Source organism: Triturus cristatus, chromosome 5_2, assembly GCF_964204655.1.
Source record: "Triturus cristatus chromosome 5_2, aTriCri1.1, whole genome shotgun sequence".
NCBI lineage: Eukaryota > Metazoa > Chordata > Amphibia > Caudata > Salamandridae > Triturus > Triturus cristatus.
This window is the reverse complement of record NC_140588.1, coordinates 279,976,562-280,003,603: the sequence shown is the minus strand read 5'-3', so window position 1 is coordinate 280,003,603 and position 27,042 is coordinate 279,976,562.

Below are 27,042 nucleotides of genomic sequence, written 5' to 3'. Positions count from 1 at the left end.
GACGCCGAACATCTCCACTTCACGATCCACAGCGACCCCAAGACCACCCTCAGAGGCACCCTCATGTACAGACCACCAGGACCTCGCACCAAGTTCAGCGAAGACATCGCAGACTTCGTCAACCCTCACGCACTCTCGTCCACCGACTACATCCTCCTAGGAGACCTCAACTTTCACCTGGAGAACCTCACCGACAACAACACCACCGCCTTACTGGACAACCTCACCAACCTGGGACTGAACAGCTAGTCAACACACCCACCCACTACGCCGGACACACGCTCGACCCAATCTTCTCCTCCAGCAAACACATCACCTTCAGCCACACCACCGAACTCACCTGGTCGGACCACAGCATCGTCCACTTCATCTTCAAGAAGACCACTGTGCACCACCACACCCAGCAACCACCAAGAAGACACTGGACTCGTATCACCACGGATCAGCTCGCATCAACCCTCTCCCAGAACCGACCCACCAGCACCACCGCCCAAAACGAAGCCGCCAACAACCTCACCAACTGGATCTCCGACTGCGCCGACCTCCTGGCCCCCCTGAAAACTCAAGCCAGCACCAACAACCAGAAGAAAAACTCCTGGTTCACCCCCGACCTCAAGGACTCCAAGAAAGAATGCCGCGCCCGCGAGAAGACGTGGCGCCTCAACCAGACCGAAGAGAACATGTCAGCTCTCAAGGACGCCACCCGCCAACACCACCAACACCTCCGCGCCGCACGAAAAACAGCCTACCAGAACAGACTTGACAACAACGCCCACAACAGCAAGGAACTATTTGGCATCGTCAAAGAGCTCTCCAACCCGGACGCAGAAAACAACTCCATCCCCCCATCACAGGACCTCTGCGACTCCCTCGCGACCTTCTTCCACCACAAGATCACCGACATATACAACAGCTTCCCGACCACCGACACGAACCCCCCCCGGAACCCGCTACCGACATCACCACCATCCTCACCTGGAGCCCAACCACCACCGAGGAGACCACCCGCGTCATGAACTCGATCCACTCCGGATCCCCATCGGACCCCTGCCCGCACCACATCTACAACAAAGCCGACGACATCATCGCACCGCACCTCCGAGATGTCATCAACGCCTCACTCACCACCGCCACCTTCCCGGAGAGCTGGAAACACGCAGAGTTCAACGCCCTCTTAAAGAAACCCACAGCAGACCCCACTGAACTCAAAAACTTCCGGCCCATCTCTCTCCTGCCGTTCCCCGCCAAAGTGATTGAGAAAATTGTCAACACTCAACTCTCCAACGCCCTGGAAACCAACAACTCCCTCGACCCCACACAGTTCGGTTTCAGGACCAACCACAGCACCGAAACCGCCCTCATCGCAGCCACGGACGACATCAGAGCCCTGACCGACAAGGGTGAGACCGTGGCCCTTATACTCCTGGACCTCTCCGCAGCCTCCGACGCGGTCTGCCACCGCACCCTGATACGACGCCTCAGCAACGCCGGCATCAGAGGCAAGGCCCTCGAATGGATCATCTCCTTCCTCTCCGGAAGGACTCAGAGAGTCCGCCTGCCCCCCTTCAGATCCACAGCCACGGAGATCATCTGCGGCGTACCTCAAGGATCCTCCCTGAGCCCCACTCTCTTCAACATCTACATGACCCCCCTGGCGAACATCGCACGCAAACACGGACTGGACCTTATATCATACGCCGACGACACCCAGCTCATCTTATCACTCACAAACAACCCCACCTCAGCTAGGACCAGACTTCATGAAGGAATGAAGGAAGTGGCGAACTGGATGACAGACAGCCGCCTGAAACTGAACGCCGACAAGACGGAGGTCCTCATCCTCGGCCCCACCCCCACCGCATGGGACGACTCCTGGTGGCCCCCCACCCTAGGCAGCACTCCCCAACCCACCGACCACGCACGCAACCACGGCTTCATCCTGGACTCATCCCTCACCATGACCAGACAGGTGAACTCGGTGACCTCAGCATGCTTCAACACCCTCCGCATGCTCCGCAAGATCTTCCGCTGGATCCCCACCGACACCAGAAAGACCGTCACCCACGCCCTCGTCACCAGTCGCTTGGACTACGGGAACACCTTGTACGCGGGCATCACCACCAAGCTGCTGAGGAAACTCCAACGGATCCAGAACGCTGCCGCAAGACTCATCCTGGACATCCCTCGCCACCACCACATCTCAGGACACCTGAAAAAACTCCATTGGCTCCCCGTCAACAAGAGGATCACCTTCCGACTCCTCAACCACGCACACAAAGCCCTTCACAACCTCGGACCCAAACTCATCAACAACCGCGTCTCCTTCTACACTCCTCCGTGCACTCTACGATCCGCCGGACAGGCCCTGGCAGCCGTACCCCGCATCCGCAAAGACACCGCCGGAGGAAGATCCTTCTCTTTCCTGGCAGCGAAGACCTGGAACTCTCTGCCCAGCCACCTTCGCGCCATACCTGAACACCTCTCCTTCAGAAGGCAGCTCAAGACCTGGCTCTTCGAGCACTGACCCCCCCCCCCCCCCAGCGCCTTGAGACCCTTTATGGGTGAGTAGCGCGCTTTATAAATGCGAATGATTGATTGATTGATTGATTGATTGATTAAGAGACCAACATTTTTTAATTTTGTAGCAAGCGCATGTCTGACATTTTCTGAAATGTTTATAGCACCTTCCTGCTCTTCTTCCTCCCTACTAGTACTAGCATTGCCATCAGCTGCAGTGTTTGCTCTCTGAGACATTATGGATGGAAGTTTATAGAAGTGATAAGGGTTATGCACAATGTGAGGAACTATAATCCTTCAAGCTTGAATAAACCCCAAGCCAATACATAGGGTATACCTACTCAGCTGTGGCAGATAATTTTCCTTCCCACTCCAGACGTCTCTGGGTAAATGTGAGTAGGGGTCTTTGAGAAAGCACGACTCAACTACTCAGATTTGACTGTTAAATAAGAACCAAACCAACATTGGCAGTGCCATGTTGTAGAGTTCCTACAAATCTATACAGGATCTGCTCATTTAGACAACATACAGGGATTGGTGTCCAGACTGATTCAAAACACCCACACAGGAAATGTTCGCCTGTAGACCACCTCGCTCACAGTGCCACTATGAGCCCCCCAACCTTACCAAGCAGCTTGTAGTTTCTGGCAACTATTGAACATGACAACCCTGATCCTTCAGGGATCATGGAAACAGTACAGTACTTTTCACTCAGTCACTCGTGCTCACTTTGTCTCAGAGAGATACACAGAATAAACGGTGGGGACATTTTCAATAAGTATTTATTGAACCAGCATCATTCTAGTATAAAATACATGTGCTGCAACAACCATAAGACAGAACAGATATATACGGTTATGAGCGTCAACAGAGTAAATAAATGGTAGAATTCTACCATAGTGCTAAAACAATGAATATATGCAGACATAAAGATACATGACAGTAATAATGCATACTCCTACTATGTGAACCCTAGCTAGATGTACTTAAGTGTACCTAGCATGTATGTAGGTGTATATGACCTCGTCTTGGTCTTGAGTTGCACACCCTGCAAGGGATGTCAGATCACTGCTTGCTGGAGTTTCTGCATGCAGGGACCTCAGCATCTCGTATCAGCAAGTCAGCATGGAAGTCTTTCTCCTCTGATATGCCTAGTGAAGAGGTAGTGCTTATATACCTTAATGATCCCCTCAGGGGTTCTACCGAGATGTGTCATGGTACAATGGGCATGTTGGGAAAGGATGACGATAGTGCTGATCCTTATACAGAGTTACTATGCAGAAGATGGTAATCCTGCTGTGATACTGAGAATCCTCATGCATTATAAATCAGGCTAGTTTTCAGAAAGAACCACACAACATTTATACAGCACCTAACTAGGAGGTCAGCACCAAACCCGTTATGTAGAACAATGGTAGGACGAATGTAGGTAAAAGGTCGTGAAACTACCTAGACCTATATTGGCGTACATTGAGGTTCATATCAATAGATGGCCGTGCAGTGGCTGGGATAATGACACTCCCTCAATGCCAACACTTTGCCACTGCTGCACAGACCGCGGACCTTGCATTGTCAGTTGCGTGCTGCATCAACTCCAGGATCCCGATGCCTCCCCGACTTTGCCCAGCTCAGCACATCGCTTCATGTTGTTCGCATCATACAACCCAGCTGTTCGACGATGGCCCTTCGCTTCAGAGCTCATCGCATCTCGGCTCCTGACACATCTTTGATGCTGCACAGCTCAGAACGGACACATTGCCTTTATCGAAAGTATCAATGACAATGCATTGCCCTCCATGCTCAACCCATCACTTTCTATGTCAACATATCCAAGGTACTGTTTCAGAGGCCCAGAGCTGCTCCCTGTATCTGCCCTGTGTTTCATCGTGATCGGCCTACATTTTTGGATTTGACTCAGTCGAACATGACCTGATAGCCTAGGTTGGTGTTTAATGCTTTTAATGCATTTCAATTTATTCTACAAAAAATCATAACTCTGGTTATACCTAGATAATTATATAATATATTCTTGTTGTTTTGGTCATATTTTGTTCATTGAATTAAGCTCTATTTTACTAACAAGTGTGTTCTCTTTTTGCATGGTATTTTCACTGTTTACTGTTTGAAGATTTGCACAAATACTATACACATTGCATCTTAAGGTAAGCCTGACTGCTCTGTGCCAAGCTACCAGGGGGTGAGCACAGGTTAATTTAGGTTGCGTATCTGACTCACCCTGACTACCAGCCCTGGGCGTAGTGGGCGTAGTGAGGCTACGTGAAGCGTTACGGAGTGGGGGCAAATCTACGCCCACCCGCACACTTCGCGTAGCCCCACTACCCGCCACCCGCCTCCCTCCCTCCCTCATTTTACAATTACTCAGAAACCTTACAGAAAGAAAATTACTTACCTGAGCTGCCGCGTCCCAACACAGGCGGGCACCCGCGCATGCGCATTACTCCCAAGAAATGCGCATGCGTGGGCGTCCGCGCATGCGTATTCGTGAGGAAGAAGCTATCCAGGAACCAGCAAGATGGAGCCCTGGGACACGGCAGCTCAGGTAAGTAATTTTCTTTATGTAATGTTTCTGAGTAATTGTAAAATGAGGCCAGGAGGGAGGCGGGTGGCGAGCAACTCTGCTCCGCCACGGGGTGTGAATAGTCTGCCCCTGCTATGCCTACTTTGCGAAGCGCGAAGTGGGCAGTACTACGCACACTCTGCGGGCGGTGCGGAGCACTGCGCCCACCCTTACTGACTACGATCGTAGTTCCTGCATGGACAGGGTACATATCTCTGCCACTCAGAAACCCAATTTCAAACATCTATCATCACAATAGGACCAGAAATCTGAGAACATTATAAAATGTCTGGTACCTAGAAACCAGAAATACTAGAATGATGCACTGATTGCATATAGCTTGCCCATAAAATGTAAGTGTTTCACACAAATCTAAGGGGCTAATTACAATGTCGGGCAGACAGTCTTGAGGCGCCTGCCAAGGGGTGCAGAGATTACCAGTGGGGTATCCCATTGGCATCCAACCCGAAGCCACGCATAGAAGGGGGCCCACTAGGGGCCCCCCAACACACTTTCCAACAGGGTTTCCATGTCAGAAAGGCCGGCATGGAAACCCTGCAGAAAACTGAGCATCAAAATCCTAAGGGCGAAAAGGCCGTCCTTTGGGATCACAGCCTGGCCTCCTTGAATGACCAGCTGGTTTTAATTCTGACCGGCTGATTCATAATCAGCCGGTCAAAATAAAAAACGATGATTGCGGTTGGAAAGCATCTGACCAAAGGTCAGAGGCTTTCCGATTGCTATCGTAATAAGAGCCAAAGAGTCTGGTCTGGCCCCAAACTGCCACTACAGTTTCATTTACGTTGGCTTGGTGAGCCAGAAAAATATTTTCACCTTGATTTCCACGGGAGGTTCTGTCCTCAGGACGGGGATGATTGGACTAGGCACAGGTGGGTTGACTGTTCTACTCATGAGTCAGAAACAGGCTCAAGGAACTGCTGAAACTACTGGTACTGTTACAAAGTTCGGGGTTGGGAGAGAGATAGATTTCCCTGCATGCTGGGACTTGCTTACTAGATCACAGAACAAATATTCAGAGTAGTGTGTGCTGGTGTGAGAGGCACTGCTTGAAGGATGGAGCGTTAACAAGCCAGGATACCCATGCAAGGTACGCATCCCCATTCTCCATCACCCTCTACTGACTGCCTCACCTATCTCAGTAAACAAGGGCCACCCCACTGTTCCCACCTATGCAATCGCCCTTGTACTGCCAGAGGACGGGCCTTCTGCCCCATGTAAAGCGAAAGCCCTAAATGTAAAGTATTCCCTCGTCTGACTCGGTTCAATCATTTATTAATCCATAATTAGGCCTGAGCGTAGTTCGCAGAGTTTTGCTATGCGGAACTCTGCAAAGTTACAAAAAAACTCTGCGAAGTTCCGCAAGTGGCGGAGTGCAGTGTGAACTGCAGTTTGTGCTGGGATTCCTGCCTCTCAAGTAGAAATTCTACCTGAGCTGCAGCTCGCGAACTTACCGTTCGCGCACTTACCGTTCACGATCGCGAGCGGGGAAAACAACTCTGCTGCACATCGCCAAGTGGAGTTTTCTGCACTCCGCTAGCTCAGTGGAGTGCAGAAAACACCACAAACTCCGAGAACGGAGTGAAGTTCACTACCCAGGCCTATCCATAATGCCTTCATCTAACACTACCAATAAACAGTTTTACTAAAATGAAAGGAAACCAAATATATGTTACAGGCTGTTGTTTTGTGTCACAGTTTCTAAAATGTCATTAGAAATTAAAGTCTGGGATTAAAGTTAAAAACATTGCAACATTGTTCGTCTCACTTCCTAAAATGTGGATTAATTGCTTATACTCCGTCATAGAGAAGTGTTTAAGACTTTGCATTACAATATATTTATAGGCCTTGTTTGTGGTGCAATGCTCTGAGATTTATGTTCACTCAGAGAGAATAGAATTTCTGGTTTGAACAAATCATTATAGTTTGAACTGCCCCAGTGGTCAGACTGTCATAAGACCGCTGATACCAACAGGGATCGCATCCCTGGCAGTGTTGTAGCTGTCTGAGGCCCGCAATATGTTGGCAGTGCCACTGCAGCACCAATAAGTATATTATGAGTTTCCTCAACGCTACAGTTTTCATGGCGGTGAGCCAACCATGAAAAGTGTCTCAGTGAGGAAACCCCCTGTTGCCTCTGGGCTGGAGAAGCATTCAAGGAGTCACATGGTGTGCCCCCCTGTCTGTATGTACCCCCGTCCCAGCACAGCATGGACTTTACCGTCCTTGCTGTGCCGGAACGCACTGTGGTGGTCACACAGCACTGCCTTTATAAGGCTCACATACAAGCCTTTGAAAGGCACCACCCCTGCAGGACCACCTGACCTGTATTCCAATTGGAATACAGCAGGCGGCCAGACTACAGGTTAGGAGGTCTTAGAGCGGGGTGCTGCGTTGCCGCCCGCTCCAAGACCGCCAAACTCATAATCAGGTCCTAAATATTTGGGAAAGCCACCCATGCTGAGTTTACACATAAGAGATGCATGAGCCAAGCAGCAGACTGCACAGAGTGATTTAGTGGCTTGTTTGTCCTGTGCCAGCCATGTTGGTCACTAGCTGGCAAATGTGCCCTTGCAGAAACTTACCATATAGTAGCAAAGCTGTATGCAGTAGTTGCTGACACCTCACTCCCCAAATTCACCAAGAGGGCACCATGCCTACTTCACATAGAGGGCCCAAACCTCACTTGAATTTCCTCACACCTATCTCTGCTCTCTGCACCTCCTTTCCATTGCAGTCCACATTGCAAATGTAAGTTTCACTCACCTCTTGATCAATCCTATTCCTATCCCCTCGTTTTCCTTTTACTCTCTTCACCTTTGCCCTCTTTGTCTCCTTATTTCTGCCCTCTCTAATCCTAAAGCAATTTTCATTCACATTTGTTTTTCAAATGTTGCTCACTCCTTTCTTTCTACTTCATTCATCCTCCACTCATATTCTTTCTATAATCATCTATTTTCTTCTTTTACCCTTTGTACCTCTTCTCTACTACTACTTTCCTGCCTTCTTCCCCATTCCCTTTTTCACCTTTTCTGCTCTTTCCCTCCACTGTCTCCACCCTTCTTTTTATCTTTATTTTTCCTATACCGATTCTTGCCCCTTTCTTTATTTACACTTTACCATTCTACTCCATCAATTTCCCTCCCTTTTTCTCACCTCTCTTCTCTCTCCTCTTCTATCATGCTTTTTCCCCATTCTCATCACAATCCTCCTCTTAATTTCCCTTTTTTAGTTCCTCTCTCCATCATAGCTCACCATAATCTTTCTCTCTCCTAATCCTCCCCTCTGTTCCCGCCTTCTAAGTGTCAGTTCACCTTCTTTTCTCAACCCCACTCTACTTGCCACCCAACACATGCCTCCCTTCACTACAGCTACTGAGTTTGATCTGAGTGGACAGTGGTGCAAAGAAGAAAGTCAAAAGGACTGTAAGTCCAGAGCTTAACTCATTTTTGCCACTCCTGCTCCTTCAGTACTTATGCCGACATCCTTGACCTGAGTTAAGAACACATTACCACTACACATTCTGGCAACACAGGGACTAAAGGATACATGATCAGTATCCACATTCTGCTATGGTTTAAGAGGTGCCTCATGTGACCCTTTTGTTATAGTTGAATTTCTTCTGAGCAATTTTGATAATCACTTTTTATCCATATTGCAGGCTATTCTTTCACAAATCATCTGCGTCCATACTCAGATGAGATACTGATGACCTCTTCCAGGCCTCTTAGTTGTAAGTGGAGAATTTGTCCTAGGCATTTTCACCCCTAATACAGTGTTGTAGGACATTAATGTCCAAATTGCAATTATGAGGTAAAATAAATCCACCAAGCAATTTCAAATGTTGGAACTAATAATGCCATTTTTTAGTAGGAATATTACATATGTGTGGGAGGTCTTTTTGATTATGTTGTGCATTTTCAGGCATTGCACCAAGAATCTGGAATGCCTTACCACCTGAAATTTGACAGAACCCCCACAACTGCTTCATTCAAGAAAGAAGATAAAATGATACTGATGCACAAAATTCTGCCATAGAATCCATAATTTCCACTCCTGAACACTATGGGGCTTATTAGGATGTTGGGCGGACTTGTATCTGCTGACACCATTGTGGATGCAGGACCGACCATCCTCCGGTCGGCAGTTCCGACCAAATAATTACGATGAGACTCACATTTCCAAGCACAAGGTCCCATAGGGAAATCAGAGGTTGCGTTAATCCCTGCACCGCGTTTTAGGCACCTCAGGGTGCCTGCCACAGGGTGCAGGGATCAACAAGGGTCCACTACAATTGCCCCCTTGGACCCCAACCAGAGGCTGCAAGGAAAAGGTGGCCCTGCTAGGGGCCCCCAAACTCACTTTCAGACAGGCTTTCCATGTTGGAAAGCCCAGCATGGAAAGCCTGACGGAAACCGAGCTTCATAATTCAGACGGTGTAAAATGCCTTCCATATGGATTACAGTGGAGCCCATCGGAATCCATCCAGAATGACCAGCCGGTTTCACTTCCGACCAACTAACTTGTAATTAGGCAGTCGTAAGTGAAACCGTCGAGCTCGGTTGGTAAGCCTCCAATCTAAGGTCGGAGGCCTTCTGACCGAGATCGTAATCGGCCACTATGAATCTAATTATTCTTGCACGCATGTTCTCTGTTTTTATATACCTTGTACCCTGTGGGGGTCTCTCTTGAAGGCTTCTATCATAATTTGGTCCCCCATGATAATATTGTTGCTTTTTATATTCCCTATCTCATTAAACACTGTAAAGCACTCTGATACCAGCAAGGGTCATGTTCACGGTATAGAAAACTTTATAAATAAAAATTAATAAAAATATTATATGAACACAGGCAACATTTAGAGGTACAAACATAGCTGGGATTTGTTTGGTGGCACATGGCATGAACAACCACTGAGCATGAAATCATTCACAAGGACACATTAGCTCAGCATCCATATGTTATTACATGTGCAAGCCAGCAACCCCTGAGACCTACAGGTCTAAGCAAAATTTTGGCTGTTGTTTATGGCAGAGAAGGCTGACAGGAAAGTATGATACCCATGGAGAGTAAAAGGTGCATGAAGTGACCGTAATATCTCTTTCACTTGCGCTTGTAGCTCCCATACCAGAAAGTCAAGCCAGGCCCTCCCCTTGGCTGCACAACTGATGTCACTCCCATATGGCACAAGTTAACTGGTCTTGTTAAAAAACAGACAACTTGGAGAAAAGCAAAAAGAACAGGTGTTCTTTCTGTCGTTCCTAGGGATCAGGGTCCAAAAGCTATCTAGTTTCCAATACCCTTCAGATGTATCAATATATCACCACTCCTCTCCATCCTTTGGTGTCGTATTGGCAAAATGTACACCTCCCCTTTTCAGATATAGATCATTCTGTTAGGTTTTTCATCCAATGTTGGATGAAGTGATCTTGATGACTAGATGTGGATTATGGTAGGGCTGCTGAATTTGTATCACAATAACTACCAACCTTTTTTGGCAGGGGTGTTTAAATTATATGGCAAAAAAAACAAATAATTCAGCTCTATGGAGAATCCACTGCTTTTATTTCCCTATTTTATCATTTCAATAGATCATTATCTCTGCAAATATTTCACTAACTGAATACAGCAATTATCAACTGAAAGTTGACCAGTTAACATTTGAAAGCGGTCTGCCATAGTGTGTCACCACTTGTGGTGCTCTTTTAGTACCTTCAAACAAAATGTGCTTGTTCAATTATGTACACTTTGAGAGCAAACTGTGGATTTTGTGCCTGTCGCAATAAATAGTTTTAGCCACTGGCCTTTAGACCATAGGCATTTAGTGTATCATCAAGTCAATATACAAACAATTGTTGCCCAAGCCAATAAGTCTGGTTTAACAGCTTTCTCATCTTTCTATGTGTTTAGGTGAAGACTGTATGGAACAGAGATTACCTGGGATTTTATGGTCATGTTCTTCTTTAGCTCTGGAATTGCTTTACATATCAAGATCCTGAACTATCAAATATATGCCTTTATTTTCACTTTCATTAAAAGTTGTATTTTGCTAAAAAGGTGCCATGACTGAATCTTTTCTCTAAGATGCCTCCGGGGTAGCATCTCTATAGAGCAGACAACACAGCACACCGTGCAGCGGAGATGATTCTCCAAGATGGTGCTGGGAGTTTTTAAACATGATAACTGTTTTGGAAATGTGTTAATTGCAGACTGTTTCCAAAAATGTATAAACATATTTTTAGACATTCACTGGTATGCTGAAGCTCCAGGCACCTACACATGCACTAACTCACCCATTATTAATTCATGAATTTAGAGACCATTCCATCCATGCACTCACTCATCTATCCAAGCTTTTACCCATTCTCCTATAACTAAGTCATGCATGCAACCACAAATTTCAGATCAATAAAGGCGCACTTTCACTTACAAAAAATCCATACCCTTTTGCTTGTTATCATTGGATGCCAAGATAAAATCAAGAGACCAGCCAACTTGAAAGAGAATTGTAAAGGGGGTTGTGGTTTTCTGTTGAATTTCACAATTGAGAGCTATATTTGTGACATTTGTTAAATATAAAAAAAAAGCTTTTTCTCAGTGTAATGGCCTTAATGATTTTGTCATGTGAGTATTGTAAATTTCTTGTGTTTTTATATTTATATCTGATATGGTTTTTAATACCTGACAATTTATTTTACCATGCCATTCTGGAAATGTTTACAATATTTCCTGCTATAGCTGGGTCACTTATGCATGTATTTAAGATGAGGGGGGTAAAGAAGGATAATGAAGAGGGTTATGTGTTTTCTACTATCAACAGGAACTGGTTAGGCGTATGCCTGGCTGAAATTTACATTACGCCAGTTTAATTCACGTAATTTCAGAACTTTTGCAATACGCTTGTTTCCCAAAATCCCCTAAATAATGCCATTTAATTTAATTGCTCAGCATTTCTGGTACAATTTTACTGTAGTGTGAAATTCATGTAAACATTTACGGTAAATGCAAAGCAACAACAGAATTCAAGCAGCTGTTGTTCTCAATGCTTTTATTTAAATATGTCATTGTGCCACAAATTCACGCCAAGAGGACTTGAGAGATGACAGTGCACAGAGAAACAGCTTGCCAGATTTTGTCTTGGCCCAAAATATAGGGGAAAGCTTGTTTCGAGCACACTTTATCCATACAGCCAGGCAAATTTCTTGACCATTCCATTTTAGTTTAAATAGTATGCACAAAAACATTACCATTGTCCAATCTCTCTTCATACAACTTACAGAATTTCTGAAGCCACCCATTATTTTAACAGTCATTGTCCAATGACACAGGAGTTTTTATGCCAGGTCTTACAACAATACCAAAATTGACATGGTGCCCCCATCTAAGACATTTATTCGTTTTTTTTTAAACAGAGATTTTACTTTCTTGATGAACTCAGACTAGCAATACTCACAAATGTCAGAACATCTTCCCTCAAAGGCTGTGGTGGTAACCAAAACTTATCATACTAATGTATTTTGTATTTATTCACTCAAATAATGGCAATCCTAACACTAGGGTCTACTAGTAAAAACATATTGGTACAGTCTGTTCAGGATACACAGCTCTACACAGATTTTAATTGGCTCCTGAGCACTTCATGGAAAACCAATTGAACAAGTTTGTTCAACTTTTCTCCCACGTCTTTTTCATGTCTCTGGGCACTCACACTTCTGACAATAATACACCTACCTCCTCTGCATGCCTTTCCAAAGTGATCTTTGTTATTACACTTCTGCCCTATGGACAATTTTTTGCACTGTTGGATACAGATGAGTGAGTGAGTGTGAGCCACACTTTTACTACATAACCTTTAGAAATTCTATATTAAGTTGTTTTATTTTATCTAGATGTTGTGCACGGATCACTGACATAACATTGACACTCATAATATCGACCTACAAAATTATCGACACACAAATATCGATAACATAAAAATCGAGATACTCTACTTATTTAAAAAAATACACAAATATTCACACAAAAATATCGTCAAACATTAACATCGATATCACTAATATCAATGAAAAAAATATAATCGTAACTCATATCGAAAGCATTAAGTAAACATACAAAATGACACAAATATCGATAAAAAAATATAGATCACACAATTATCGCCCAAAACAAAATATCAACAAATATATTTTTAATAACACAATATACATAAAAAAACAAAAAACAATATCACAAACACACAAAACATATTAAATAAATAAAATAAAGTTAAATAAGTTAAATAAATTATAATTTAAAAAAATACCTTTAACATAATTAAATTCACCACATTAATTACTCCTTACAAACACAACATATAAAATAAATGATTTTCATTATACATTCAATGCAATATAAATTACAGATAATATACTATTATATGTACTCGGCTAGTCGAAACATCAGCTTCACAAACAAGGCCGAGGACGGATTTCGACACCAAGCTACGGGAAAAGCAGAATAGACTTCGTTCGCCGTGCTGCCTGAGTGACGGCAACACAAAATGGCGGCGGGTTACAAAATGGCGGGTCGATTCGATCGTGATCGAAAATCAAAGTTCCTCATACCCTCCTTTTGCCAGAAATCAGGCAAGATAGACTCACGTTAATCTGAGTCCACATCAATAGCCATGAGATCATCAAGCTGTTGTTGTAACATCATCCTTATGTTTTCTGTTACTTGAGGTTTGGGTCTTGAAATGCACATGGTAGCACAAAGATCACAGATAGCGGGACCACAGTGCATACAAAGGCAACAGGAAAATACGATTGTCAAGATTATTCCAAGGAATGTCAATGCTTTCCAGCCCCATTTGGACAGAAGTCTCCAAAATCATTCCGTTAAGGACCAATCTCCTTCGTCCTGATGAATAGACTCGGAGATTATATGCAACTTGGAAATAGCTTGGTATACTGTCGGAGCGTCATTAGGAATGAAAATACAATAGCTTGACCCGATCAATTTACATACTCCACCACGATCGGCAAGAATAAAGTCTAAGGCAACCCGGTTTTGCAAGGTCATAAGACGATCCGCCTGTAGTTCCGCCGTGATATTACTCAAGGCTCCTACAGTGATGTCTATTGTAGTTTCTACGACACGGACCAGTTGCCTTATATTTCTGCTGTTGGCCATTGGACCCCAGAAGGGAAGAAAACCTTTAAGGAAATCTACTCCTTCTTGTCCCGTGGTGTCTTTTGAGTCAATAATTCCTCGGCTGAGACGGGTTCGGTGATAATTGGCAGAAGCAGTGTAAGTAGGAGGAAGAAGGAAAGCTATGTAGCAGGTACCAGAGAAACCCGTTGGCAACCAGGTATAAGCTCTATCATGACAAATGAAATAGGTGCCTTGAGACGGTACTAGAGGAGGTGAGTTCAGAGAGGAATAAATGTATGTGTAGGAACAGTTACTCTTTGGTGCAGTGTCAGAAGAGCGATCGTTTATTTTTAAACAGAAGTTACCTTGATGCGGTACCGTCCAGATTGGTGAGGATTTCCCATTTCCCATTTTATTATTAAGACTCGACATGTATTGGGTGACGTTCCAATTGGTGTATGCTTTTCTTTCATCGATAGAAATCTTGCTATTCTCCATGATTTTAGCCATAACTACCATACCCTTAATCAAAGAACTATGACTAAAATCCGGATAATTAATTTGTGAAACAATAGACCGTCTGAATTTACTTTGATATGCATTTGGGAAAATAACAAAGAATGCCCAAGCAGAACCCTCGTAGGAGAAAGGAAGAACTAGAAATGGTATTCCTTTCTCAGTAGTATGCGGCATAAGACCACATACCCAACAATCAGTTGTGTTAACCACTAATTGATGCTGGTGTAATAGTTGGACAAAGGAATTGTTGTAATACTCGGTTCTTCTGACAAATTCATGTGAAGGAAAAGTATGAAAGAGGTGTGGAGAGATAGTAGAAGAAGGCAAAGAGGAGGAAGGGGAGGTGTTTCTTGGCTGTAAAACGTGAACTATCCAACCAATAATCGCCAAAGCAATACATAATGATATCAAAACACATAGAGTTACATTGTAACGACTGTACATTATTTTACAAGATGCTTTCTTCATTTCATTTCTTCTCTCATTATTACTTGGTGTAGTTTCCATTTTCACTAGTGGATGCTCACGGCAATCTTCCTCAATCACTGAAGTCACGATGCTCAACCGTCCTATGACACTGAAAATCCTGCAGACCTATTGTCACTACTCAGGTCGTGACCTAGACTCCTACCGTGACCCTGCAACCTAAACAGAACACTACACAAGGGAGAAGAAGAAAGTTCAATTGTTCTTTTGTCTGGACCTAAGATTGTAGTGCTCCTTCCCTAGAACACTCTGATCTTGAAACAATGTTCTTGGTTCAGTCGTATTCAAGCGACGATGCGATGGAATTGCTTCCTGTAAAATGTCGTCGTCCTCTTTTTCAGACAATGTCCCATTCAGGTGTGCATCGCTAAAGGGTACAAATCGTGGAACTGTTTCGCCTTCACAGTCACCAACCCCTCTACGAACCCACTGATCAAAAGGCAAGGGCAAAGGTACTTTCTTGCAATGCACACCGTGAATCCAATTTTTCTTTCCTTCAACTTTAACTGCTGTCCTTGTCGTTAGTAGGACCATTCGGGGCTCCCGCCATCTGGGCTCCAAATTCTTTTTCTTCTGAAAATTTCGGGTGCAGACCCAGTCACCTGGTCGGATGGAGTGACCTGGATCTGTGGAAGCCTCTGGCAAAGCACTCTGAACCTGTCGATGAAGGACATGCAATTTAGTTGTAAGGTCATGCAAATAGTCAATCAACATTGGGTAGGGCAAATCTGAGAACTTTTTAGGACGAGGTATTCCCCATACGTTGGCCGGACGGCCAAACACCACTTCGTAAGGGCTAAGTCCCAGACGAGAGTGTACTGCAGTTCTGGTGGATAGCAGAGCTAACGGCAAAGCATCAGGCCAATTAAGTCCCGTACTTGCTTGAATCTTCGCTAATTTTAACTTCAAGGTCCCATTGTAGCATTCTACTAAACCCGCTGATTGGGGATGATTTGCCGCATGGAACTTTTGCTTGATTCCAAGACCTGCACAAACTTTCTGCATGACTTGGCCAACAAATTCGCTCCCATTGTCACTCCAGACAATGCGCGGCAATCCAAACCTGGGAAAGAACTCTTTTAGAAGGATTTTGGCTGTGGATAAAGCTGTGTTGTCTTTCAAAGGGTATGCTTCTATCCATCTTGAAAAGGCACATACTACCACCAGAACATATTTGAGGTTGTTGCATCGATCCATGTGAATGTAATCGATTTGCAACACTTCAAATGGGTATGTTGGAGGAGCAAAGTGACCTGCTGGAGTGGGGGTTCCCTTTCTTGGATTATACATCAGACAGACAATACAATGCTTTACTACTTTGTCTGCACATTTCGGGATATTTTCATTCTGCCAAACTGGAGCTAGAAGTTTACAAATGCCTTTTGCACTAAGGTGAGCTGGACCATGAGCCATAGTAACCACTGGGAGTACATAAGCATCCGGTAACAACCAACGTTGATGTTCGGATAATTCTACCCAACAACCCATCTCATCTAACATTCCCGTACTTTCTCTCCACTTGCTTAACTCTCTTACTGTAGCCTCTTTCTGAATCGTTTTCACGCTTTCCACTGTATTCTCACACATTCCTCTCTCTCGGACCCAATTCGCAGGACCTGCCATATACATTCGACTCGTTGAATCTCTCGCTGTTTTCTTTGCTGTTTCATCAGCAAATGCATTTCCTCGTCCAACATCATCCGTAATCTTCTTGTGAGCACTACACTTCACTATCGCTATTTGGACAGGTAAAGCAAGTGACTCAAGGAGATCAGTCACTAACTGATCATGCTGTATCTTAGTGCCATGTGAAGTTAGGAAACCCCTCTCTCTCCAGAGACGCCCAAAATTGAACGCGACACCAAAGGCATACTGACTGTCAGTGTACACGTTCACTCTTTTCCCTTTTGATAATACACAAGCTCTCGTCAGTGCTATCAACTCTGCTGCTTGCGCTGAATTGTGTCTACCACGTGCAGTTTCCACAATCGTATGTAAGGTAGTTACAGCTGAAACCGTATCTCCATCAGGCATCTTAAAACAAGAACCATCTACCCATATAGTCCCATCTGGATTCTCTAACGGTGTGTCTCTCAAATCAATTCTTCCTTTTGTCTCTCCCTCAGTACGGAAGAAACAATCATGCTGCTCCTCAACACTCTCCTTATTTGGAAGGGGCAACAAAGTAGCTGGATTCAGAGTATTACATCGTTTGATGTGTACGTGACTAGCCAATAGCGTCAGCTCGTAACCAGTTAAACGTGCACTCGTGAGATGCTGTGTCTTCGTTCTGTTTAGTAAGGTATCCACTGCATGTGGCACCATGACAATGAGAGTGTGGCTTTGAGACAACTAGGCAATGCTTTAGCTACGGGATCTAACGTAGCCGGAAAATAAGCACATGGCCGCTGTCTATCTCCAAATTGTTGTGACAAAACTGATAATGCACAACCTTCTTTCTTGTGAACATACAGCGTAAAAGGCTTAGTGTAATCTGGGGTACCCAGTACAGGAGCAGAACACAGAGCAGTGCGTAAATCAGTGAAACTCTTTTGGCACTCTTCAGTCCAAGGAAGGGGCTGAGGCGTATCTTTTAAAGTGAGTGCCAACAAAGGTTTAGCAATCAAAGAGAAGTTAGGGATCCACTGTCTACAATAAGAAGTGATTCCCAAAAAAGCACGTACTTCCCTTTGTGTGGATGGTACAGACATTCGAGCAATCGCCTGAATTCGCTCTGGTGTCAATCGTCGTCCCTCCTTTGATAGGAGATGACCCAAGTAGGTAACCTCTCGACAATCATACTGTAGTTTGGAAGGTAAAACCTTGTGTTTCAGCTTAAACAAGTGACGCAATAGTGCAACAGTGACATCCTTACAGATATCTTCTGAATCGGCGGTGACTAACAAGTCGTCCATGTATTGGATAAGAGCAGCACCAGACGGCAAGTGAAAAGTATCAAGATGACATTTCAAAGCTTGGCTGTAAATGGAGGGACTTTCACAGTACCCTTGGGGTGCGCGCTTAAATCGGAAGCTTCGGCCTCCAAGAGAAAAACCAAAAATATCCCTACTCTCTTCTGCAATTGGAATACTGAAGAAGGCATTCTTTAGATCAATAACAGAAAACCAAGTCGCTGTGGAAGGTATCATAGTCAACAAGGCAGTGATATCTGGAACAACAGGAAATTGTGGAATCACAATTTTGTTTACTTCTCGCAGATCAATCACAAACCGGTACACAGGAGGCTGAGAAGGATCAGTTCGTTTAAGAACAGGAAGAATAGGACTATTGCATGTGTTGCCTCTAGCTTCTTCAACCACACCCTTCCGAATGAGATCATGAATGATTTCTAAAAGCGCCTTTTCACCTTCAGCAGAAATTCGATATTGTGGAATACGTGGTAATTCAACATTGGGCTTGAGAGTAACAACATAAGGCGGTATCTCAAGACAACCCACATCGTTCGGACCCATGGCCCAAAGTGCTGTCGGAAGAGAAAGCAACTCAGGAGGAAACTGATCTTTAGACAGATACATTGGGGAGATCAACTTCTGACCTAGAGTGAGATGTACGCCTGAAGGAGAACAATATATTGTAGCATGCATTCTTTTCAATAGGTCTAGACCCAACAGATTCTCACCACAACCATTCGTTAACAGAAGTGAAGCTTCCAAGTCATAAGGACCAACGGAAATAGGCAAAGGACAAGAAACCGAATTGCGAACAGGGGCGCCAGAGAATCCTACAGAAACATTCGTTGAGCCAGACAAAGGTGCCCCGGGGAGTTTAGAATGAATAATAGAACTTCTCATTGCTCCAGTATCTAGAAGAAATGGCTCTGATACACCCATAGTAGTGACGTTGACATAAGGGCCATTTTGATCTACTGGGATTGGCACGACTCCTCTACTTTGTCCATGGCTGTCCTAGTTGGCATGAAGACTCTCATTTTCGCTTTCAACATAATGGTCCTCATTATAATATTGAGTGGATCTCACATTCTGCTGATCAAAGTAGTTCATGGAATTAGGAGAAGGAAGGGCACGCTGTTCTTGAGTTAACATGCCTCGGCCTCTACCTCTGTTTGCTGACTGGAGGCCAGCACGGCCTCGTGGAGCAGATGACGCTCCATTGCGCTGCAATAAAACCGGACAACTGCTCTTAAAATGACCTTCCTCTTTACAATAGGCACATTGATTAGGACCTAACAAAGGTCGCGGAATGTATGGCTCAGGTTTCTGATACAATCTCTGAAACTGTGGTGGCTGTTGAGTCTGAGGCTGAACATAACGTGGCGGATAAGCTTGCTGCAAGAGAACCTTCGTTTTTAAATCTTTCGTCTTTTTCTCTTGCTTTTCTTTTTCTTCTTTGTCCCTATTCTCGTAATATTGTGCAGTAGCCAATATCTGGGCAGAAGAAGAAACAGCCCAAGAACTTTCTGAATCCTTTAATTTGTGTGACAGCTCGGGAAGCAAATTGAATACAAATTTGTCCACGAATAGTCGCTGTCCATCCTCGGTAGCCCTGTCCTGACCACTATGATCAATAAATGTCTCCTCGAAACGAGTAAAGAAATCAGAGACACTTTCATCTTTCTTTTGTTGACATGCTGCTAGCTTATTCCAATTCACTCTCAATGCAGGCATCATAGTTTTCATTAACGTAATGATTCTATCAGGAAGCTCCGAGATCAAGGCGTCAGGCTTTGCACCACCCACTTGGTCTCTATCTGTATCAGCTATGACATCCCAAGTAGCACCCAGTTCCTGTGCATGATCCTCTCTACGAATCTTAGCCCATATTGTCTGTGGGACTACATTACCCATTAACATATAAATATCTGCCAGATTCATAATACAAGCATCGATTGTCTGCGATAATTCTTTGTAATAACCTGCAGGGTTCTTACGAGGATCTGGTAGAGTCTGCTTAAGGGCCAAAACTTCAGATCTCTTCCATGGTACATGTACCCATATACGCTGAAAGTGAGCTGGAATAGCTGGATTAGCACCTGCTGCCGCAACCTCTTCCTTCCATACTGGCGGAACCTCTGTCATAGGGTAATTTTTCGATGTCAATTTAACCGACGGATCAGAATCAAGAAAAATCTGAGAGAACAATAAGGTTCTATAAGAGATGAGTGTCCTTACAGCTTCCTCAACTTTGGAACCTACAATAAGTCCTTTTTCAAAATCGGCTTGGACATCTAACAAATCTTGTGAGATCAAACTCGAACTCACATCTTCCCATTCTTTAATGAGAATATCGCACATTACATTAAAAAACATACCTTTGCGTAGGTGCATGCCATTGCAAAAAGGTAGGCATAATATCAGAAATACTATATTGTGGACCCTTCTTGATCCATCTTCGTGCAAGAGAATCTAGCTTCTCTCGTTCCTCGAAATCTGGGAACTGACTACGAGATTGTCTTCAAGCAAAAGCCGGAGACGCATTAAGAGCTCCAAAGAAAGGAGATAAAATACTAGTGACAGAATCTGTGAGACGCGTACGCATAGACGGTGAATTAGACATCAGAACTGGAGACAGAATATTAGGAGAATTATCAAGAGGAGAACTAGAAATCACAGGAGGAGCAGAAGGCAAAGGAGAGCTAAGATCAGGAGATAAAGGCTGAGAAGCTGAAACTAATGGTAAAACCGGCAAGGGCGGTAGTACTGGAGGAGGCAAATGCTGAAGAGCCGGAACCGGCGGAGGTACTACCAGCAACTGAGCAGGCTGTAACGGCTGAGGCACATTAGCATTTTGCGCATAGGGCGGAGGCAACCTCAATAAACGGGACATTAGGGGATCTTCTTCTATATCTTTCTTGTTATTAGAAGGAGAAACAGGCAACACCGGATAGCATTTATCTATCGCCATACGATGTTGTCTTTCTGAAATTTCAATCGCATTGTCAATTTCATCATTCTTGAACTGTTGGGCAGCCTGTATAATCGTCATACCCTGTGCTTTCCTAGCTCGTTTTGTTTGTTTAATTTCTTTCTGTTTGGCTTCCTTACGCCAAAGGCGAAAAGAGTCAAACATTGCCGGCCGGGCTTTTCTTTTGAACAAAACTGTTTCCAAATTATCTAGCACATCAGGGTCAAAACTACGGTTTTCTGGCCATTTAAGAACACCATCTTTTTTCGTGTATCGAGTCCATGTCTCGTTAAAGGCAATGGGGCCGATACCATGTTTCGAGTAGAGCTCATATGTGGGAGTTCCAACCGAAGGAATCGGACAAGAGTCCTCAATTGGTGAGTCCCTATTACAACCAAGACAACAAATTCTTCCAAACTTAGTCAGACCAGGTATTTCACAATGTCTCTGGACTGTTCACAAACTTCAAGGGAGTAAAACTCAGTTTACGCAGCACAAATGCACTTACCCTCGGCTTTAGTTTTTGCAATGACTAAATCTAAGTAACCTAAGGACATCAAACAAAGAACCAAAATTTGTGGGCGCGACCCACGAAAATACTTAACTTAACTAAGGACGTCTTCTTCCACCAACAGAGGCCCGTCTATCGTCTCGCTTTACCATACATCACCAAAGGAATGGGCCAAAGCAGGGCAGCAGTCAGGGCTGCGGTCGCCAGTAGCTGTCAGGAAGGAGTAACCGCGCTGCAAAAGACCTTCGGACCACTTTCGACATACAGGGGTCGCTTAGTGTGGCTCGCGAACCCTCCGGAATTTTCTTGCGAGGTTCCTCACGACCTCCGAGCAGAACCGGTACCACTGAAGCCACCCCACATTGGGCGCCAATTGAAGAACCAGAACCTTTTGGACCTGGCGGCGCAGGGTACGCCCTCCGTCTTCTGGGTTCACCTGCTTCGTTACACAGAGACACGGGACACTCTGTCGGCGTTAGAAGATTGGATTTATTTAGCTGCAGCTAGTACAGTTATCCTAGAAGTACACAAAGTAGGTTCTCAGGAGACTGCCACTTCACTCTGTGGCGCATCAGATTAAATACCATACAATACAGAATTATTAACAAAACACAGGCCCGAAGCAAAGAAGAAAAGAGCCAATAGGGTAAGTGGAAAACAAAGCGGAACCAGTAAGAAGGGTTCGAAAACAGAAAGATCAGATGACTCGAAGAGACCTCTCCTCTAACTGTGTTTGTCATCCCACCCCCAAACTAATTTATTAACAGATTACAACTGACTTGCAGGTGGTGAGATATGTTTGTGTGTATTGGAGGACAGGCATGACACAAGAGAATGCTAGCAGGAGACAGTGAAGGCCAGTCGATAAGATATGATCGGGAAAGAATGGTGTGAGCCTACAGATAATTGAAACAGGGATTAGGAAAGCCAGACTCGGATTAGTGTACTCGGCTAGTCCAAACATCAGCTTCACAAACAAGGCAGAGGACGGATTTCGACACCAAGCTACGGGAAAAGCAGAATAGACTTCATTCGCCGTGCTGCCTGAGTGACGGCAACACAAAATGGCGGCGGGTTACACAATGGCGGGTCGATTCGATCGTGATCGAAAATCGAAGTTCCTCAGAAGCTATGACATATATTCATAAAATACATACATAACACAGGCTAAAATGTGACTACTCATCTAATGCTTCTAGTTTGTTCTACCCCAGTGTACCTAACCTAAGTGTAGTGCGAGGTAAGAAGTAGGTGCTGTTTTCTAAAGTATAGCTAGCTATAGTTTAGTTTTGCTAAGAGTTGCCAAAAGTTTCTCTAAATTCTAGTCTGCTCCATACCTTAGAATGTGTGAGGTTGGAATCTCTTTTCCAGGACTCGATATCTAACACCCCGCAAGGGGAGTCAGAAACACTGGAGCTGGATTCTCTGCGAGGAGGATGACAGCATCTGGTCAGTGCATCAGGCTGGAACTCGATCTCCTTCCGAACTTGCTGTGGCGAACCGCAAGTAGGCAGTCGAACTGGACCGTACCGGAACTGTGGTTTGCCAGGGCAAGTGCAGATATATTTATTCCTTGAAGGTGTTTAGGAATGCCTGTATTGACGTAAAGGTCGGGCATCCAAACGTCATGAATGAACGCCTAAGGAATAGATGTTCATGCATACTAAATGAGTTCTTGGAGAAATCAATATCCAAGCAAGGGAAACTCCTAAAGGCTTAAAAGTCTGGTTTTCCAAGAACTCGCTGTGACGTGGATTAACGGATGTAGGAGACCATGCCTGTATTTGGTTGGCATGGACAATGCCTAAATAAGGGCTGGATTTTCTATGCCTAAATAAGGGCAATATGAGTTGTACCTATATAAGGGCATAAATTTGGAAACCTATATACGGAATCTAAATCTACACACAACACCCACTCCAGTTTCGTATGAATGACATTACTAAATCCTAAACATACTAAACATGTCTAAAAGAGAGTATTGCATGATAATCTAAAACATGCTAAAACATATCTAAAAACATATGTCCCAAAAATGCATTACAAAAACCATTGCTATGCATAAGGTGCTGTACATATTAAAAGCAATGTTTCATTCTAAGCATATGTGTGTATTGGAAATGCCAAAAAGAATGAACCAGAAATATATACACATGATGAAATGGCTTGTTAATACAGAAGAAAAAGGGCCGAAACCATTTCATATCAGGTTAACACAAATCAATTGGTGATGTGACAAGGTGGCAAAATGTCCCTGGAAGATTTTCTGAGAATTCTGTTCTCTATGAATAGTTCTACTATAAGCAGATTACTGTGCCAAAATTTTTTTTAAAAAAAATTTTGAAAAACAAAAAAAATCATATGAAAAAAGTTCTAAAGTTAGTCCCTTGTCTGAAAAAGAATGAAGGTTAAATTCAGAGTCTCATCGGAACACTGTGTGCCTGAATCAAAAGTCAGTATGTGGGCCTGGAGAAAACATGAAATCTAATCCTGTAGACAAAAAGTCGTCTACCGTTGTAGGTGAAAGTTGGAATACCTTGTTTAGAAGATTAACTGCACATAGATGTGAACTATCGCCTTCAGCATTGGGTGCATCAGCAATGTTCGAATCGGATGTTACCTGCGTGCCTGATGTTTCCTCACGTACCTCAGCAGTAGCAATTTGCGTCTGTGAGATCTCAATGAAGGCCGTCATCAGGATTGGTAGCCGCAGGGGACAACACAGAGCATGGGCTTTTACCGGGTCCAGTAGAGTATCGATATCCGTAGGCATGACAGATGTCTAGCACGCATTCTTCACTGCAGAGCAGGCAGCGTAGAACAGGTAAGATGCAATCTTGCCAGATTGGTCTGAATGACAGAAACCATGTGGTGTTTAATTCTCGTAGACGAGGTAAACCCCAAATTTGGACGAAATGCTCTCGACGCTTCATCTCCAACAGGGCTCTCTCTATGGTGAATTGGGTGTCGATGGTGAGTTGGCTTGCCATATCGTAGGATTAGGAGCAAAAATAGGATCCCTGCAACGAGTGCTAAAAGGAGCGGCAGTCCACCAAACACAGAGTGCACGAAGTTTGGAAATATGCCGAGGATTGCTTGAAAAGGTGCTAACAGTCCTGCACACACGTTCTTTAATACATGTATAATACCGCTCGTATCAGACATGTTTAAGATAAGATCTAACATTTCTGAGAATTGTACAGGGCAGTTTGTATACAAAAGGGTATGTATCTCCGCTGAAGTCCTTGCGACTTGGAGATCATAGGTTTCTCTGGCCGAGGTCAGTGGCACTGTTTTTTGTAAAAGAATGGCTTTCATTCTGCTTAGAGTATCAATTCGTATAGAAGAGATGTTCAGTGAAGGCCATAAAGACGACTCCCTGACTGTGTCTAATTGGGGAAACAAGACTTGCATACAGCAAGTGACCCTGGATGTAACCGTAACTAGATATGGAATACCTGGCAACATGCCACAGCAGCTGTGATCATTCAACATAATGTAACTCCCATTAGAAAGTTGGCCAAAAATTGGATTAATCACTGCAGCCGGTGAACCTTGCAGGTGACAGGATAAGTTTGTAGTGGAACCATCACAGGCCCCATGTAAGTTAATACCCTGACAAAGGAGAGAACCGCTTAGTGTGTGTTAACAGTTTTCACCGCTAAGAAACACTTCACGTTCCCCACTCCAACATCTATGTGTGTAAGGTAAATCCCAGGATGTCTTGATGTATCCTTTACCCAACCTTTCATATTTGCCTACTGGTATATGTTTTAGGCAATACTGAAAATGGAAAGTTGTAACAGGCAGAGTAATTTTACCATGTATGATCCACTCAGTAGCCGGTTTTTCTTCTACTGTGCATGGTAATTTTTCCAGTTTTTCAATTCTCAGCATAGTATAGTCTGCTCCCCTTTGTGGCAGTCTGATCTGTTTATCAGTGAGATTGATTTCTCAAAACAGCGACGTAGTGTTGATTAAACGCTAAGGCACATAGCCTGCCTGCAAGTTTTGTAGCGTCCAGCCCAATAGCATGATAGAACGTAGCTGAGACTGACCATGTTGGAACATGACCAAGTCCTGTTCCTTGATGTCTATGACAGAAGACACAATGCTGTCCAATGAATATATTCTGGACAACAGAGTTGTTAACCAATTGTCTACCACAGAGAGCGTTTTCTCTAAATGAATACGATCAATTTCTCGTATTCGTTCTGCAGTCTCTGCTTGGGTAACCTTCCATGCTTCATTATAAGCAACGTAGATACCGGCATATATGAAACGTTTATCACGCGGTTTTCTTGGTCCTAGCAAGAATTCCCTAAGGTCTGAGCCTTCTTAAGGTAAAGGTAAGTGTTGTTTTACATCCTTCAGTGTAGCTTTCTGTAGCCAATCAAGGCAATGTTTCCCTACACTGTATGTTGTTACTACCCCTGGATGCTGTCTTTGAACATAGCGTGGGTCTTGCCTATTGATAGTGAAACCCTGTGTTTTTTTCAGGAATCAATCTTGACAGTTGTTTGTGTCTGTGGGCCAGAGCAACCATTGTTTCCATTCTGGATCTGATCTGTTGTGATGCAAAATATCATGTATGTCGACCTCCCCCCGTGTAGTGCTATTGCTTGCAGCTATTGGTATGGTCGGTGTGTTCATGTCTTTGATCTTGGCTGATCCAAGGCAAAACATTTGTTGGACAGTGTTATTCAAAACATAATTTGCTGAGGGATAATACAGGCTCTAAACAAAGCTTCTACCCCCTGTACTTGCCAATCTTTTGAACGCCAGACAGATTTTGTCTCAATGTTGTCTTTCCAAAAGTCGAAACCCTGTCTAGACAGTTGGGCAATAAAGGCTGCAGAATAAATCTGTTTCGTATTGGTTAACATATTTATCGTTCCCGTCTAGTTCACATTTTTAAAGTAAAACGTTTCTGGATTAGACAAATTGTAGCCTGAAAAATATGGAAGTTTCATTGCAAAGGTTTTCAAACTACCCTTTGGAGGTGTAGGACAATGTTCCCATTGGTTATACATAAATACATTTCTAGGTGTTGCAGATGTATGCAAGAAATGATGACCATAGTGGTTATAACAATACATTTGTTCATGGTCTGATGAACCCTCTAAATATTAATGATTTGTGAATACTCTATACATCTCTAGATCAGACAACATGTTATTAACAGTCTCGAAGTCCCAATCATCAGAAAAGGTACTAGAGGTAATAAAGTCACTTAGTGAAATCTTAAATAAATGTGGAATCTTCAAAAGCTCTGACTGGCCAAAAATCTCATATTCAGCTCTGTCCCAAACTATACCATCTGGTATAGGAACGGCTGTGATGATCACTGCTGACAAGTCTCTTGCTTCACGATGGGGTGATTTGTGTGGCTGGAGAA